The following is a 9,147-nucleotide window of genomic DNA, read 5'->3' on the forward strand; positions in this document are numbered from 1 at the left end:
GTGTTGACCTGGACCACTTGCTACAGACCATCCTTGTGCAAGGGTCTCATCTTCCTCCTCCTTGTTATCCTACCCCTGCTGTCAGATCTCTGCTGACTTATAATCCTGATGATCATAGGAACACAGGGATTGAGACCCACACAGTAAAGAGTACATTATAGAGATATAGGCAGACACAGAATGAGCATTTATTATCCATCCTTCGCTAAGGTTAGGTTCTCCCTCCCTTCCTCCCTCTCTCTCTCTCTCTCCCATCCAGCTTCTTATCTTAAGTAAATGGTGGCTTCACTTTACCCAAAACAATACTCATAATCCTACCTGTAAAAGATAGAATGTCTCTCAGTGTTGTGGGGCTCACTCCTGCAATTCCAATATCAGAAGTCAACGTAGGAGGGGTTATGTTTGCAAGGACTTCTATTGCCACACAGGGCTTTCAAATCAAGCTTGGCCCTTGTGTAACCCTGTGTCCAAATGAAGCAGCAGGAACAGGGAAAGGAGCTGTAGGAGACAGAAGAGGAAGGGGAAAGGGGAAGCAGGATGAGGCAGACGAGATAGAGACTCCATTTTTTTTTTTTCAAAAAGCACTTGTTGCAGGGCATGGTGGTGGCACAAGCCTTTAATCCCAGCACTCGGGAGGCAGAGGCAGGCAGATTGCTGTGAGTTTGAGGCCAGCCTGGTCTACAAAGTGAGTCTCGGACAGACAAGATAACACAAAGAAACCCTGTCTCAAAACAAAACAAAACAAAACAAACAAACAAAAAAGCCACTGTTGTTCATTGTCATTTTTGTGAGCATTAAAAAAAAAAAAGCTCTGCCTCAATTATGGCGGATATTGCAAATGATTATTCTTCAGGGCTAGTGAGTGTAGGTGAAAGTTTGTGATGTGGGTGCTAATGATGAGCGGGAAGCCTGCACTGTGTGTGTGAAACATGGATTCTTTCCAAGGGTGACCCCTGCTTGGCTCTGTCAGAAAGACCCCCATGAAGTCATCTGCAACAGCCCACAGGGGAGACTGCGCTGAGACGGAAGGACATGGAAATCTGGGTTGTTCTTTAAACAGTGCGCTGACGGGGTGCTTGTCTTTAATCATGTCCAGATGCAGGCTGCAGAGTCACATAGATTTATTTCTTTTACAACAGAAGTCAATTGGGCATGACACTAATGTATTGTTTCAAGAAAAGTCTAACTCAACTAAATCGAGACTCAGTAGGAAATTTAAAGAGAAGCAATTTCTGTTATGGCTTTTAATGAATACCATTAAGTGATAACCAAAAAGAGAAAAGAAGACGAGGGGGGGGCAGTGGGAAGGGGGGGAGATTAGAGATTGCTCAGAAAACATCCTTCCCCATCTTCTAAATCTTCATGACAACGCAGTCCTTGGCTGTGAAGTTAATTTCCTTCGTAATTACATTCTATTTAGAGGTGCGATTGCTAAGAAACACCTCCTGGCTCCTGGCGAGGAAGCATTTTTATTCTAGGGACAAGGAGGAGGGGTCCTCAAACCACATGGAGAGTATTCCTTTTCTCCATTTTGTCTTCAGGATGCTAGGGAGAACCTCTAGTCCTCACGGCTGCCTCCTACCCACAGAGCAGTGGGTAGAATTCACTTCAGATGCAGAAAACCTCTGGGATGCACTTGCCTTGAATTCTAGCGTCTTATCTCTAAGGTGCTTAGGGCTCCTCCTGTCCCAGGTTGCATGAAGGGGTACAGAGTGGGTTTAGCCATGGTGTTACACTTATATAGGCTCGGGGGGTGGGGGTTATGTATTTTAAAAAGGAAATTATGCTGGTCTCTTTTGGCTTTTCAGTAAGTGGTTGAATCATAGCAAGCTAGATACTACTAGGGCAGAAGTGGGTGTGTTTTAACAAATCTTTGTTTATGACTCTGTTTCTTCCAGTCTTTTGGGATGGCAAGAAAAAGCAAAGCAAGCAAAAATGCTGTCCTTTAGATTGGCTGTGGTTAAGTTTGGTCAGGAGATCTTTGCCCTAAGGACTAAAAATCTAGGAACAGCTACTCTGTTATGTTAAATACCAAGTCCCTGTTTTCAGAATACTAGAAAAGAGAAACAGGGCCAGAGGATTCTGCTAAGCAATTGTAGGAGGTGAATCCTAATGTCCTCTCCCAAGCTTCATGCAAGTTCACAGACCTGGTAGGACAGTCCTGCCTGCATCCAGCTCAGAGAGGCTCTAATTCTATTACCGCTGCGTGCACGCACATTATTTTTGCTCATTAACGAGATGGCCTCATAATGGAGCGCAGAACAGTCAGAGCGATTAGCAAAGCGTCCCCTTCCATTCTTCAAACCATCATCAACACGCTGGTCAGGAAACAAACTCATTTTCCAACTGGGCTGTGATTTGCAGGGTCTCAGGCGCTGACGGTGGCTTGTCTGCTTGGTTTAAAAGAGCCTCTGATGTAACAGAAGCTGACACTGTTTACTTCAGCCTATTATGCCTGCTGCATTCACTGAATGCTTCACTGGAGAAGAAAAATCGAAAGAAGGCTATTCATTGTAATGCCAGCTGCTTTTTAAAAAAAGGAAATCAATTTTTGCTTGAGCTCAGAATGTACTCCGCAGGTCCAGAGTGACCTACCACTTTCTGATGTCAACAACAAAAGGGACTGCTCGAAATTTTCCACCACAATCACCCAACAGCTCAAAGAACGTTGAAAATCCTAGATTAGTTTCATTTGAGTTTATGTTCAAAATTGGTGTCTGCTCATCGCAACAGGATCACAAAATAAAAAAAAAAGCCTTAGGTGACAGCCCCTCTAGAGCAAGCTGCAGAGGATTCTGGGCTCTGCCTTCCCAGCGTTGGTTATAAATTACTTGGCAGGACCATTTTATGACGGAAATAATTAGTTATGTTTAGTATTTATAGCTAGTATCATGATGCTTTCCTGCACTGCTAATTAATTATTTTATGGCCAGCATGTTTCAAATGCAATTAGTTAGGTATGGCAATGATCATAATATTTTGCATATTCATGACAACATTCTGCCTATTTACAGAAAAACTTGGGTGTCAAAATCAGTTATTTTCCTTTGTTATGAGGCAGAATAATTACAGGAAACAATAACAATGATCTGTTGCATGTGAATAACGTTTTACAAAGGCGCACCTCCATTGATGTCACCCAGCCATGCTTTCCTGCTGGGTCGCATAGGGAAATGGAAACTCCATATGGCGACAAGTTTTAGCTGGGTCTTTAGCCAGCTTGAAGGTCACCAACGGTTGCTTTTGCTCTTTTCATATGTAGTTGGTGCCTCATTTGGGACACTGGAGCTGATTGATTACCGAAAAAGAGATATATTGAGAAAGAGAATATTTGGGCCATATAAAAGAAACAAGGAGAGCAGTTGGCTCTTGGCTGCTTTCAACAATGCCCCAAGCTTTTTTTCTTAGCTACTATTATTACTCTTTGTGGGAGATGAGGAGGTGTCTCTAAACAGAAGGGAAGCTGCCTCTATTGTTTTTGCACTGGAGGCCAAAGACAGTCTGAATTACCGCTTAAACAGACTCAGTGTCCAGCAGGCATACAGCCTTCTGTCAAACTATTGAGCACTTCCTCAGTCTTGAGCATCGAGAACTAATGCTGCAAGGCTTGGGAGTGTTCTCTATTAGCTTGTAGACAAGATCAATGCCATGTGCTCCCTTCCAGAGCTGGGTCTATTTCTCTTTCCTTTAAGCGCCCCTGAGTAGCTGTAATCCTCCATTTCCTTTGCTCCATATGTCTCCGCAATGTGCTGAAATAGTAAAAAATCAAGAAAAATATTGGCTACTGATAACAGAGCCTTAGCCATGAATCTCTTATCATGTGGCATGGGTGTGTGGGCTCAGAGGGGAGGGGAAGGCAGTATAAAGAAGCTTTTACATAGATCCAGATTTTGCTCTTCAAAATCTAGGTGACCAAGAAGAAAAAGACTTCAGAGGAGAAAAAAAAAAAAGTCAGTCGAACTCGGGTTTTGTTTTTGTTTTCATTCATGTATGATACATAAATGTGGCTTCTGTGACCTCAGGTGGCCGTGTTTCCTTCTCTGAAGGCAACGGGAATCTTCTCTCCTCTCACCAGATTCCCTCCTGGTTTTAATTCAAACCCATTTTCATTCATTGAGTTTGTCATGAGCAAACTGGCTTTGAAGTTAATAATCATTATTTTCCCATTTCTTGGGCTAAAGGCAACAAGTATCTTCTTAGCATTCCCCCCGGAGACCGTCCTTTGTCCCTTTAATCATCGCTGTCGCGTCTCTGAAGTCACCCCAGCTTCACCACATCTGCACGTTACAAGTTCGTGGTGTTCTTAAACGGAGTCCAAGCCATGCTTGAAAACATCTGCCTGCATTCAGGGCCAAGTCTAGAATTCATCCTTCTGTTTGAAGAGATCTGGTATGGGTCACAGGCTGGATGGTTCGTTGCTTTGAAAAAGCAAAACGTAACAAGAAGGGGGGAAAGAAAACCAACCACCACCAACAACATAAAAATTTCTACAGGGAAAAGATATTTTCTTAAGGTAAACAGCTAAGGAAACAGTCATTTTTCTTGAGGTCACACTTCTGGGATAGACAATGTCCCAATTTGATCCTGGAGACCCAGGCCAGGTTAAGGTACAGGGAGCAGAAACTGATGGTACCACGAAGACTAGGGAGCTCAGCCCCTCAAGAAATCTGGACCACTCCACGCAAGTCCCGGGGCCAGCACAGGGCAATTGGAGAAGTGGAAACCATAGAGGTAAATCCAGCCCTTCATGGAGCGTTTACCACTAAAATTGCAACGATTACTACTTCAGGGGATTCGTCAACATCTGTAAGACAAACTGCAAAGGCCAAATAGTAACAAGAAGGAATTTTTGGTGATCCAAGGGTTAGCCCTGAAGATGTATGGAGACAGCTGCAATTCATCCGTTTGTGGAAACGAAACATCTTTTGATTTACCAATTCTGTCCCAGTGAGCATCTGTGTTCCTGACTTAGCGTGCCTAAGTCCTTGATATGCTTTCTGACAACCCACTCCCGTTCCTTTCCCCTTCATAAAACCATGGCCCTTATCTGGGTTGTTGTTTGTTCTTGGGGGGACATTTTGAAAGTTTAAAAGGTGTCCAACTCGTGCTGCAGGTTGACTTAGTGTGTGTGAATCACACCAGCTCATCTTTTTTTCCCCTAAAGCCCAACTGTGGGCCCAGATGTTCCCTGAGGGAAGTCCAAAAAGCAAACATATTGCAGTGCTGATGAACTAGCCATGCCTTTTTGTCATCAAAGAGCAGCTTAAAAGGCACAATGCAAGCGGCGTGCTTTCAGTAATTGAGAGCCTAATCAATTCCACATTGTAAGGGGCTTTGTCTTCTGTTCACACACCTTTCGTGGGCTTGCAGTCTTGATCTTAGATGGCAAGCTTGCTTGGCCCTGTAGGTTGGGAAACATCTGTGTTCCTGCCATCTGAAAGGACCGTAAAGGTCATGTTGAAAGAGAAGTATCAGTAGCATTTTACAAATGGGTTCTGTATTCATTTAACTCATAATTGTGAAATATGAGTGTTGGGCATCACTTTCAGCCCAGACAGGAAGCTTTCTTGGGATTGGTTTGCCTAAAACAGTTGCTACGTTGAGGTAGTTTGAATGGTTTTAACATACATGCTATTAGTTTACATTAAGCTAATGTGGTTATGAAAAATTTACAGACCAGCTATTGTCATCCAACTGAATAATTTCACATATTCCAAGTTAAGCTTATGTCCTTTTTAAGATACCCTTTTTTTTCCCAATTATAATTTTCACACTTCTTCTATTTCTAGAAACTCCACAGGCATTACTAATACATTTCCATGAAGATTGACTTGTAGCAGCCTTCTACAGGGATTAGAGCTGACATCTGTGTAACAGTGCCTGAGAGGGAAAATATTAATATACTCTCTGCCATATGATGATAGACATTAGAATGTTATTAAGAAACCAATTTTTAAAATGGAACCTGACACCATATTGGGAGTTCCAGTCTTGGTCTTGACCCAGCAATGTGATATGGAGCCAAGACCAGACTCTTGTGTCTTCTTTAAACTCTTCCTATACATATGAGCTATCAATGAAATTGGAGACTGCAGTGTGTGGCTGTTCTGTTTGTTTGTTTGTTTGTTTGTTTTATCTCCTAGCTGTCTTGGTCATTTCTCTTTTAACAATCTCAGGCTCATATTTGTCCCTTGGGAAAATTCATGTTTTCTTATGCTTTATGTTATGTGTACGTGTGTGTGTGTGTGTGTATATTTGTTTTGTCAACTCAAAGGGGAGGAAAGAAATATGGCTCATCTCTTTAGTCGCTGTGTCTTGTTGGTTATTTCCAGAAATGAGCTATTTAGCACAGCTCAATAGCACGTCTGCCCAATGCTGTGCATTTTGCCCACATGGAGCACTTTCACCTTAAATAAAGGCAGAGTTAAGGTGATTCAACTTTCAATTCTTCTTCATTAGGTAGATGAGTTCTTTTTTTTCATGTCTTTAAACCTTTATAAGCTCAAAAATATTTTAATAAATGAAAATGTCTTTAACCTCACTTTCATGAATTTAACACTTGCATTCCTATTAATAAATATATCACTTACAAGCCTATTACTTACAAGCCATTGATCGGCTGTCACAGAAGAACACAAAAATGTGTGACATACGTGCTGAGCACTTCAGTTGTTCCTAATCACGAGCCTTTAGGAAATTAACTAAACACAGTGCCCCTGGATTTCTATGAATATCAGCTTCCTGAATGTTCTAGTACCACTGAGGTGTTTGGCTTGATGTGAGGGCAGCGGAGAATGACTCTTGGTTTGTCTGTGGAAACTTTTCCTGTTTGTGTTCATCTTGGCCTTTCAATTTTACAGTCATCTCTACAAAAAGGAAAAGCTTTAAAAAGAAAAGGTGCGAAGAGGATAAGCAGATTGGTTCTTCCAGTTCTCGCTTCGGGAAACTGGCTGTAGGACGCTCAGGAGGGAAGTCCGGTGTCCACAGCTCAATACAGATGGAGAGTCCTGTGTGCTCACACCAGCGTGATTTTCCATCTTCTAAAGCACAGAACAGAACCCAGCATTCCAGGGTGATTGCTTGCAGGCCCTGCTAAGGGGAACCAAGCAATTCCCAGCATTGTGATTTTACCGCACAATGTAAACAGATGGCCGAAGTTCACAGAACCCTCTGAACGCTTCAATCTGCCTTTTACAGCCGTTGGGGTGAGCCGACCATTTCTGACTCATGTCGCAAGCCAGAGGGCCGTAATTGCCGCTTGATCATTTTAGATTTAGGAACTTGTCAAGAAAACACCCTTTGTTCCAATGTTTCAAAGATAGTTAGAAAGGAGGCAGGGCCAAATATCTTCTTGTTATTTTTATCGTCCACACCAGCCATGGGTACGTTTTCATAAAACACATTGTAGAATTCTTCTTTTGTCTCAATCCAATTGTTAGAAATTAATTTCCGTTGTTTTCACTGCTAAAACAGCTTTGGCTAAAAGGACGGACGCCTTTGCTCCTTCTGAGGTACACGAAGTCCTGAAAAACTCGTGCAAGTTTATACCAATAATTCCTTCTCACATCTGGGAGGAGGGGGTCCATCCAGTTTGGACTCGTTTGATTTGAAAGAGATTTAATAGCTGCAAACTGTATTTGTCAACTGGTTCCTCCCACCACTTCCAACAATGTCATGAAATAATGGTTAGCAGAAACCAAATTTGTATTTATTAATGTTTATTGTTTTGCAGCTGAAATTGATTTTCAAAGTGTACTTTTGAGTGCCATTTCCATTAAAAAACCCAACACAGCAGATGTGTTTTTAGGGCTTCTCCAGGATATTCCAGGAGGGCTAATGTGCCAGGCTTCCCTGCACGAAGGCAAATGAATGAAGTCCAGGGGGACTGGCTGCACAGAACTCGTGTTTTATCTAATCTGCAGCTCGAATGAAACATGAACAGATTTTTGCTTTTCTACAGCACTTGTAATTAGTAATGTCTCCCTAGGTCTAGATCCATTTAGAATAAAGTAAATAACATTCATGACTTGGCTATTTCTGATTTATTCCTGTGGCTTTGAAAATTGAAAGAATGAATTAACATCATCATCAACAGTCATCATCACAATGGATTTTTCCCAAATATGTAGAATATTTTTGGGGGTTGGGGATATGAGAGTTCCTTAACCTAAGTCTGATTAAATACCATTCATAGGAGCTTTTCACTGTTGCCCTAGATTGGACCACATTTATTTTTTTTAGTCACAGTGGAATAGGTTGCCCTGGTGTAATTTTGAGTTTTATTTTCTGGCCTCATTGAACAGAAAAGAACCCGATTCAAGGTTGCCTGTCTTCCCGTGTCATTGGCAGATTTTAGAAAACAAAACGGACATCTTGTTAAAAGATGACAAAAGGTCTGCTTTATTGCAGGAATCTTCTGCTGCACACAGAAAAAGGCATCCAAACACAGGTTCTCAAATTGCCAACCTTCTTCAGCTGAGGAAAAGTAGCAGGGTGAATTATTTCTTCTTCCCTCAGACAGATGTTTTCCACACACCATCTTCCGCCATGGCAGGCTCCGCCTACCGGGGGTGACTAGGTTATTCTTTATGGCAGGTGAGCTGTCTGCAGAACTCCACTCACAAGGGGTCGTCCGCCTGCACAAAGTCCCTAAGGCACTGAGATAAAACCTCTCTTGATGCAAATGTTTTGATGTGAGCCCTGGGCATCCAAGAAAATAATTTTTAATCGCAAACATTCAGGGGGTTCTTTGATCTTCTGGCTTGCAAGATAGCATTTATGTTTTTCAAAACAAAGATTTGTGATGCAAAGATATTTGATGCGGGGGGGGGGGGGGGAGGGGGGAGGGGGAGAGGGGGGGAGGGGGAAATGAAAATGTTAAACTCTGGGATGGTTTAGATTACAGTTTGAGCCAGGTGTGGTGATGCAAGCCTTTAATTCCAACCTGAGGGAGGCGAAGGCAGGCAGATCGCTGTGAGTTAGAGGCCAGCCTGATCTACATACTGAGTTTCAGGACAACCAGTGCTAGACAGAGAGATCCCTGTGTCAAACAAACCCAATCAAACCAAACAACAAAAACAACAACAACAACAAGGTTTCAGTTTGGTGGGTTTCAGAGGCCCTCCCTGTCTTCAGATGGTGTAGTGG

The sequence above is a fragment of the Acomys minous genome, assembly GCF_964271855.1.
Source record: "Acomys minous genome assembly, chromosome: 4".
NCBI classification, from domain to species: Eukaryota; Metazoa; Chordata; class Mammalia; order Rodentia; family Muridae; genus Acomys; species Acomys minous.